Below are 10,862 nucleotides of genomic sequence, written 5' to 3'. Positions count from 1 at the left end.
GTGAATGGTACAACTATTGTGACAAATGAAAGGGATATACATAGGTTGTGAATGCCTGTATAAATTGACTGATGTAAAGATATAAAATATAAATAAGAGATATAAAGGGAGGGCTATGAGGGAAGTGGTAATAAGGTTGTAGAAAAGGGTAAATTACACCAAAGGAAGTGGCAAAAAAACATATTATAGTAGAGGGAAAGAAGGGAGGGAGAAGAGCAGTATTTGAGCTTTACTGTCATCTGATCTAGTTCAAGAAGGGAATAACATACTCTGATAAGTTTAGAAATCTAACTTGTCCTACGGGAAGTGGGAGGGAAAGGGGGGAAAAAGGGAGGGGGGAGGGCAGAAGGAAGAGGAGAAGTAGCAAGTGGGTAACGGTTAGATAAGGGAGGGGAATAAAGAGGGAGGGTTAACTGAGGAAAGCGGCGGTCAAAAGCAAAACTTTGTTGGGGAGGAGAAGGGGAAAGGGAGAAATAAAAGCATAAACAGGGGGAATTAGGATGGAGAAAAAGACACAGATAGAAATCATAACCCTGAACGTGCAGGGGATGAACATTCTCACAAAACAGAAGCAGATAGCAGAATGGATTAAAAACCATAATCCTACAATATGCTGTTTACAAGAAACACATCTGAAACAGGGGGATACACATAGGGTTAAGGTAAAAGGCTGGAGTAAAATATATTGTGCCTCAGCTAAAGTAAAAAAAGCAGGTGTAGCAATCCTAATCTCAGACAAAGCAAAAGTAAAGATAGATCTAATTAAAAGAGATAAGGAAGGACATTATATCCTGCTAAAAGGCACCATAAACAATGAAGCAATATCATTGCTTAACATATATGCACCAAGTGGTAAGGCATACAATTTCTTAGAGGAGAGGTTAAGGGAGTTACAGGAAGAAATGGACAGCAAAACTATAATATTGGGAGACCTCAACCTCCCCCTTTCTGAACTTGATAAATCTAACCTCAAAATAAATAAGAAAAAAGTGAAGGAGGTAAACAGAATTTTAGAAAAGGCACATATGATAGACCTCTGGAGAAAACTGAATGGGGATAAAAAGGAATATACTTTCTTCTCAAAAGTACATGGCACATACTCAAAAATTGACCATGTAATAGGGCATAAAAACCTCACAATCCAGTGCAGAAAAGCAGAAGTAGTCAATGCATCCTTTTCAGATCATGATGCAATAAGAATCATTTTTAATAAAGAACCATGCAAAAATAAGCTAAAAACTAATTGGAAACTAAATAATTTAATTCTAAAGAGTGAGTGGGCCAAAGATCAAATCAGAGAAACAATCAATAATTTCATTCAAGAGAATGACAATAATGAAACAACATACCAAAACTTATGGGATGCAGCAAAAGCAGTTCTTAGGGGAAGTTTTATATCTCTAAATGCCTACATGAATAAAATAGGGAAAGAGGAGATCAATGATCTGGGCATACAGCTGAAAAAGCTAGAAAAAGAGCAAATTGAAAACCCCCAATTAAATACCAAATTAGAAATACTGAAAATCAAAGGAGAGATTAATAAAATTGAAACCAAGAAAACTATTGAATTAATAAATAAAACAAAGAGCTGGTTTTATGAAAAAACCAATAAAATTGACAAACCTTTGGTCAATTTGATTAAGAAAAAGAAAGAAGAAAATCAAATTACCAGTATCAAAAATGAAAAGGGTGAGGTCACCTCTAATGAAGAGGAAATCAAAACAATAATTAGGAATTATTTCGCCCAACTGTATGCCCATAAATTTGACAACCTTAGAGATATGGATGAATATCTACAAAAACATAAACTGCCCAGACTAACAGAGAAGGAAGTGAAATTTCTTAATGACCCCATATCAGAAAAAGAAATTGAGCAGGCCATCAACGAACTCCCTAGGAAAAAATCTCCAGGGCCAGATGGTTTTACATGTGAATTCTATCAAACATTTAAAGAACAACTAATTCCAATACTTTGCAGACTATTTGGGAAAATAGGAGAAGAAGGAGTCCTACCAAATTCTTTTTATGACACAAATATGGTACTAATACCTAAACCAGGTAGAGTTAAAACAGAGAAAGAAAATTATAGACCAATTTCTCTAATGAATATTGATGCAAAAATTTTAAATAAAATATTAGCAAAAAGATTGCAGCAACTCATTACGAGAATAATACACCATGACCAGGTAGGATTTATTCCAGGAATGCAAGGCTGGTTCAATATTAGGAAAACTATTAGCATAATTGACCATATCAACAACAAAACTAGCAAAAACCATATGATCATCTCAATAGACGCAGAAAAAGCTTTTGACAAAGTACAACACCCATTCCTATTAAAAACACTAGAAAGCATAGGAATAAGGGGAACCTTCCTCAAAATTATAAATAGCATCTACCTAAAACCATCAACAAGCATTATTTGTAATGGGGATAAACTAGATGCATTCCCAATAAGATCAGGGGTGAAACAAGGATGTCCATTATCACCCCTATTATTCAATTTGGTTCTAGAAACATTAGCTGTAGCAATAAGAGAAGAAAAAGAAATTGAAGGAATTAGAATAGGAAAAGAAGAAACTAAATTATCACTTTTTGCAGATGATATGATGATTTATCTAGAGAATCCTAGAGAATCAAGTAAAAAACTACTTGAAATAATAAACAACTTTAGCAAAGTTGCAGGATATAAAATAAACCCACATAAATCCTCAGCATTCCTATACATTACTGACAAAGCCCAACAGCAAGAGATAGAAAGAGAAATTCCATTCAAAGTTACTGAAGGCACTATAAAATATTTGGGAGTCTATTTGCCAAGACAAACCCAGGGCCTATATGAACATAACTATGAAACACTTTTCACGCGAATAAAATCAGATCTAAATAAATGGAGAAATATCAGTTGCTCATGGTTAGGCCGAGCTAATATAATAAAAATGACAATTCTACCTAAATTAATCTATCTATTCAGTGCCATACCAATCGAACTACCAAAATTTTTTTTGCTGAGCTGGACAAAATAATAACAAAATTCATTTGGAAAAACAAGAGGTCTAGAGTATCTAGGATATTAATGAAAAGACATGCTAGGGATGGTGGTTTAGCCACACCAGATATTAAACTGTACTACACAGCAGCAGTCATCAAAACTGCCTGGTACTGGTTAAGAAACAGGGGTGTGGATCAGTGGTATAGGATAGGTACACAAGTAGGTGAAATCAACAAGTTTAGCAATCTACTCTTTGATAAACCCAAAGAAGCCAGTTTCTGGGCTAATAATTCACTATTTCACAAAAACTGTTGGGAAAATTGGAAAATGATAGGGCAAAAACTGGGTATAGACCAATATCTTACACCATATACCAAAATAAAGTCAAAATGGGTTCATGATTTAGGAGTAAAAGTTGATACTCTAAGTAATTTGGGAAAGCAAGGAATAGTTTACTTATCAGATTTGTGGAAAAGTAAAGAATTCATGACCCAACAAGAGATAGAGAGCATTACAAAATGCAAAATGGATAATTTTGATTATGTCAAATTGAAATGCTTTTGTACAAAAAAAGCCAATGCAACAAGAATTAGGAGGGAAGCAGAAAATTGGGAGAAAATCTTTGCAACTAGTATCTCTGATAAAGGCCTCATTTCTAAAATATACAGGGAGCTAAGCCAAATATATAGGAATACAAGCCATTCCCCAATTGAGAAATGGTCAAAGGATATGAACAGGCAGTTTTCAGAGGAAGAAATTAAAGCTATCTACAGGCATATGGAAAAATGCTCTGGATCGCTGCTGATTAGAGAAATGCAAATCAAAACAACTCTTAGATACCACATCTCTCCTGTCAGATTGGCTAAAATAACAAATCAGGAGAATGATAAATGCTGGAAAGGATGTGGGGAAATTGGAACATTGTTGCATTGCTGGTGGAGTTGCGAGCTGATCCAGCCATTTTGGAGGGCGGTGTGGAACTATGCCCAAAGGGCTATAGAAATGTTCATACCCTTTGACCCAGTAATACCACTTCTAGGGTTGTATCCCAAAGAAATCAAGCAAGCGGGAAAAGGACCCATATGTACAAGAATATTTATAGCAGCTCTCTTTGTGGTAGCCAAGAATTGGAAAGCAAAGGGATGCCCATCAATTGGGGAATGGCTGAACAAGCTGTGGTATATGAAGGTGATGGAATACTATTGTGCCATAAGAAATGGGGATGATGCAGACTTCATAACAACCTGGAAAAACCTACACGACATAATGCTGAGTGAGCGGAGTAGAGCCAGGAGAACGTTGTGCACAGCCACAGATATGTGGATTCCGTGAGGACCAACCCTGACATACTGCGCTTCTCTCAGCAACCTAAAGGGGCAAGGACAAATCCAGGGGACTCACGATGGAGAATGCTATCTTCATTCAGAGAAAGAACTGCGAAGTTTGAATACAGACTGAGGCACACTACATGCTCGCCTTTTCTGCTTCTCTTTTGTTTTTGGTTTTGGGTTTTTTTTTTTTGTTGTTGTTTTTTTTTTTTTTTTTTTTTTGTTCTGTTTCTTCTTTCTTATGATTCATTCCATTGGTCAAAATTCTTCTCCACGACTTGAATAGAGCATAAATTAATTCAATGCGAAGTTATACATGACAGTTATATGAGACTTCATGCCGTCTTGGGGAGGGAGGAGGGAGGGAGGGGAGAAAAACTGGAACTCAAAACTATGTAGAACCGTGTGTGGTAAACTAAAAATAAATAAAGGAAAAAAAAAAAATAAAAGGAAAAAAAAAATGGGGAATGGCGAAAAAAGTTTTACTACATGATTATCATGGTTTACTATTGTGCTATAAGAAAGCAGTAGAGTTTAGAAGTGTCATAGAAGGGGGGGAGCCAAGATGGAGTCTGGAAAGCAGGGACTTGTGTGACCTCTTCCCCAGGATCCTCCAAACACCTATAAGAACTGGCTCTGAACAAATTCTAGAACTGCAGAGTGTGCGAAATAGCAGAGGGAAGCAGGTCTTCAGCCCAAGACAGCTTGGATGGTTGCTGGGTAAGGTATATCACAGGGAACTGGGAGAGGAGTGGAGCAGAGCCCAGCGTGGGCTGCGCCCAGACCAACCAGATAGGGAGGTGGGCAGAACAGTCACTAGTGCCCTGAATTAGTGAGCTGTGGCAGTTTCCAGACTTCTCAACCCACAAACACCAAAGACAACAGAGAAGATTAGTGGGAAAAGCTGCTGGGACAGACTGAAGGAGTTCTCAGTTCAGCCCCCACCCCAGGGGTAGCAGAGGTGGTGCAATTACATAATGCCAGCTGCAGTTGCCTCAGGCCCCAGGCACATATGGAGGGAGGAATTAAGTGGCGGATCAGAGCAGGAGTGCAGCGCCTGTTCCGATCTGAGTCCTGTCCAGGTTGGCAGTTCCTGGGGGAGGAGAAGCACTGTTGTGGCAGAGCTTGCTGTATAGAAATAGCTCTGAAAACAACAGCACAGCTCCTCAAAATTGTGACAAAGCACTCTCTACTCAACAAGCAGTCATACCCTGACAAAAAACTCAGGGGTCAAGTAGTGGGCTTAGGAACATGGCCAGGTGGCGAAAATGCACTCAGATTCAGACTCAGACTTTGGAATCTTTCTTTGGTGACAAAGAAGACAAAAACATACAGCCACAAGAAGTCAACAAACTCAAAGACCCTACATCAAAAGCCTCAAATGAAAACATGAACTGGTCTCAGGCCATGGAAGAGTTCAAAAAGGATTTGGAAAAGCAAGTTAGAGAAGTAGAGGAAAAATTGGGAAGAGAAATGGGAGTGATGTGCAAAAACCATGAAAAACAAGTGAATGACTTGCTAAAGGAAACCCAAAAAATACTGAAGAAAATAACACCTTAAAATAGACTAACTCAAATGGAAAAGAGATCCAAAAAGCCAATGAGGAGAAGAATGCTTTGAAAGGCAGAATTAGCCAAATGCAAAAGGAGGTCCAAAAGACCACTGAAGAAAATACAATCTTAAAAATTAGATTGTATCAAGTGGAAGCTAGTGACTTTATGAGAAATCAAGATATTATAAAACAGAATGAAAGGAATGAAAAAAATGGAAGACAATGTGAAATATCTCATTGGAAAAACCACTGACATGGAAAATAGATCCAGGAGAGACAATTTAAAAATTATTGGACTACGTGAAAGCCATGATCAAAAAAAGAGCCTAGATATCATCTTTCAAGAAATTATCAAGGAGAACTGCCCTGATATTCTAGAAGCAGAGGGTAAAATTGAAGTTGAAAGAATCCACTGATCACCTCCTTGAAAAGATCTCAAAAAGAAGACTCCTAGAACATTGTTGCCAAACTCCATAGCTCCCAGATCAAGGAGAAAATACTGCAAGCAGCCAAAAAGAAATGATTTGAGTATTGTGGAAAGACAATACAGATAACACAAGATGTAGCAGCTTCTACATTAAGGGATTGAAGGGCTTGGAATATGATATCCTGGAGGGCAATGGATATAGGATTAAAACCAGGAATCACCTACCCAGCAAAACTGAGTATCATGCTCCAAGGCAAAATATGGATTTTCAATAAAATAGAGGACTTTCAAGCTTTCTCAGTGAAAAGACCAGAGCTGAATAGAAAATGTGACTTTCAAACACAAGAATCAAGAGAAGCATGAAAAGGTAAACAAGAAATAAAAATCATAAGGGATTTACTAAAGTTGAACTGTTTGTTTACATTCCTGCATGGAAAGATGATGTGTACAATTCATCAGTCCACAGTATTAGGTGTTAGGGTAGCTGAAGAGAATGTGTGTGTGTGTGTGTGTGTGTGTCTGTATGTTTGCATGTATACACATATATTCATATACATATATACACACATATATACATATATGTGTATATATGTATACGTATATCTGTGTGTATATATGTATATACATATGTATGTGTGTGTATATAGACAGAGGGCACTGGGTGCGCTGAATATGAAAAGATAATATCTAAAAAATTAAAATAAAATTAAGGAATGAGAGAGGAATATATTGAGAGAGGGAGAAAGGGAGAGATAGAATGGGTTAAAGTATATTGCTTAAAAGTGGCAAGAAAAAGCAGTTTTGTAGGAAGGGAAATGGTGACAGGTGAGGGGGAATGAGTGAATCTTGCTCTCATCAGACTTGACCTGAAGAGGGAATAACATACATACTCAATTGGTTATATTACCCCACAGGAAAGAATCCAGAAGGGGTTAAAAAAGGAGTGACAATAGAAGGGAAGGCAGATAGGGGGAGGAGGTAATCAAAAGCAAAGACTTTTGAAAAGGGACTAGGTCAAGGGATAAAATTAAGTAAAGAGGGATAGGATCAGAAGGAGGAAATTATAGTTAGTCTTTCACAACATGAATATTGTGGAAAAGGTTTTACATAATGATACACACGTGGTGTTTGTTGAATTGATTGCCTTCTTAGGGAGGGTGGGTAGGGAAGGAAGAGAGGAGAGAATTTGGAACTCAAATTTGTAAAAACAGATGCTCAAAAAAAAGTTTTTGCATGCAACTAGGAAATAAGATACACAGGCCATGGGGCATGGAAATCTATCTTGCCCTATAAGCAAGCAAGAGACAAGGGGATGGGGTGAGTGGGGTGACAGAAGGGAGGGCTGACTGTGGAATGGGGAAATCTAAATATATACCATCTTGGTGTGGGTAGGAGGGTAGAAATGGGGAGAAAATTTGTAATTCAAACTCTTGTGAAAATCAATGCTGAAATCTAAAATATTACGTAATAAATAAATGAATGAATTAAAAAAAAAAACAAAGAACAAAACACAAAAGAAGTGTCCTAGAAGACTTATATGGAATGAATGAAGTGAAGGGAGAAGAATCAGGGAAACATTGTCCCAAGAACAGCAATATTTTAACAAAGATCAAGTGTAAAAAACTTACCTGCTTTGATCAACACAATGATCCAAGCCTTTTCATAAGCACACATGATGGAAAATGCTATCTGCCTCCAGAGAGAGATCTGATGAAGTCTGATTGCAGATTGGAACATATTTTTTTCATTTTTTATTTCTTGCTTGTATGAAACATAGCTAAGGGGTAATCAGTTTTGCATGACTTCACAAATGTATTTAATAATCATATTGCTTGCCATCTTGATGAATGTGGGAGGGGCATGAGGAGAAAGAGAATTGGAACTCAAAATTTCAAAAAAAATTATGTCAAAAATAAAGACATAAAGAAAGAAATGAATGAGAAAGCAATAGAAAGCATCAGAAAAGAAAGATTATTTTAGTGAAATATGAAAAAAAGATTCCTAATTATAGTTTGGGTGCCAGGTATCCATGAGAAGTTTAAGAAGAGATACAAATGCTTTCTCTCTTTTGCTTTGGCCTCTACTCTTTGGAGGAGTGTCTGTTATTGCAGACTGTGGTGTAAAAGTGGCTAAGTCTAACACACATTCTACCCAGAGCCAATCATGAAAATGGCACAGAAATGGCATCCAGACACCTAGGTCACATAGATATGGCTTTGTGAATGGACTTGACCCCAAGTTTCTGAGAAACATGAGCTTTGCCAAGAAACACAACAAGAAGGGGCTGAAAAAGATGCAGGCCAACAACACCAAAGCCATCAAAGCCCGAGGAGAGGCCGTCAAGACCCTGAGCACCAAGGCTTCCAAGGCCAAGCTCCTCAGAGATGACATCCACAAGGCCAGTGCCCAGCATGCTGGACACAAGATAGCCATCAAGCGTCCAGCTCCTAGGGTTGGCATCAAATGTCCTTGCCCCAGGATCATGAAGCCTGGCTCTGAGTTTGCCAGAACTACTGACCCCAGGGCTGCCAAGCCCACTCACCCCAAGGCTGCCAAGTCCACTGATCCCAAGACTGCCAAGTCTTCCACTAAACTCAGTAATTGTGAGCTCAAGGAAACCAAATCTGATGCTAATGCTGCCAAGTCTGATGTCAAGGTCACCAAGTCTGATTCCAAGGCTGCCAAGTCTAGTACCAAAGCAGCCAAGTCTAATTCTAAGGCAACCAAGCCCAGTGATTCCAAGGCTGCTAAGCTTAGGGACCCTGAGCCTATCAAGTCCAAATCCAAAGATGCTGGGGCTAAAGCTGCTAGTCCCAAGCCTTCAAAATATATGCTTCAGGACAGAAGCACTTGTTTAAACCCTAAACCATCATTTTTTTCCCAGCAATGGTATGATTATTCACTATTTTGTACAAAAAGGAAATGGTGTCATAAAAATGAAGTGATGTGAAGTTTTGTACCTTGGTGAGTAGTTAGCAATGTAATCAGAGAGATATAAAAAATGACTCAAAGTAGTTAGGTCCTAGTTGAAATTATATAATATAATTTATATTATATCTGGTCAGAACAATTTCATATTTAGTAAGACAGTATCAGAAAGGTGGTTGGGTAATATTAGATAAAAAGGAAAGAAGAGGGAGATCTTGATGAAAGTCTACAAGAAATGGATGTCGCAAGTATGGACAGGGGTAGAGTTCTTTACCAAGCAAGGAACAGAAAAGGTGACAGGAAGGAAGGGTGACAGGTCACAGTTTTATTATATAAAATTGATCATTTTTGCACAAACAAAATCGATTTAATTATAATATTCCATTCCATTCCTTTTTCAACAGCTGAAATTGTTATAAAACTCTCACATTTAAACACAACGTGCCTCTCTGGAAATTCTCCCCATTGATCTTAGTTTTCTGCTCCAGTAAAAGGCCTTATGAGTCCTCTTACAAATTATAATCTATATTGCTCAGTATTGCTCAATGTCATTCTGGTTCTTTTTCCTTCTCCTTGACAAATGTTCTCCTCTCTAATTTTTACAAATACCCTCAGGTGTTTCAAAGATTCTCAAATAACATGATTTCACCTGAATGCCCTGCTCTAGACCCATACTACCTTGTCAATGCCCCAATTAAAAACTGACTCCTTAAATTATGGATAGCAGAAATCCTGATGTTATGGTCTATTGTACAAAATAGTACCTAGAAATCACTTTTGTACAATAGGTAATCACAAATATACAAAATAATAATAAGAGAAATGTTAGCAACTGCAACCAATATCAATATAGAAAAGAGATAAAATAGTACTAGAATGATAGTAGCTTCTTGAAATATCACCATTTAGACTTACATTTTTTTCTGTAAGAAAAATCTACTTGGCCAGATTGTTAAGTAACACTGGACAGAATAATTTTGATGCCACTCTTTACCCAGTAAATGCTAGTTATCCCTTTCACTTGTGATATGTTGAAACAGCTAGAAGAATATGAGCTATGCTAATGAGTATACAGATTCATTTCATCTCTCAGCAAGTTTCATATGACATGGAAATCACTGAAAATAAGGAGGTATAGCAAAAGCTGAAAATTGTCATAAACAAAATGACTTTGTTATGAGAACACTACTGCTATAATAATGTCAATTTATACTAACTGAAAAGTATCTTTATGATGTCTATATATGGCTATAACAGGATGGATGTGATAAGTATTCTACTCCAAAGATATATTCAAGTTGTTTAGACAATGTTTGTTTCATTTTTCCAACTCTTAACTGAAATTTAATATTGATTGCAGTAGGTTTTTAAAATGTGTATTCATCCAGTTTATTCTATCATATAAATCACATGAGCTGCAGCTCCTTTCCTGTTGCTGTGATTTATTTTCTAAACCAAATATGTGCCTGCAAAAGTCAAATAACATATCAACCATACTTGGGTGAAGGAATTCCAGTGAGGGTTGGGGAAGTGAAAGTTGTGGTCAAAAGTCTTTGAGTTTGTTTGCAGTGTTAAATTGAACATGCTGAACAATTGCTCCAAAGTCCTTTATGAAAATATAATCAAATTCCTCTT

This window comes from Trichosurus vulpecula, chromosome 2 (genome assembly GCF_011100635.1).
Source record: "Trichosurus vulpecula isolate mTriVul1 chromosome 2, mTriVul1.pri, whole genome shotgun sequence".
Lineage (NCBI taxonomy): Eukaryota > Metazoa > Chordata > Mammalia > Diprotodontia > Phalangeridae > Trichosurus > Trichosurus vulpecula.
Note: the sequence above shows the minus strand (reverse complement) of the source record.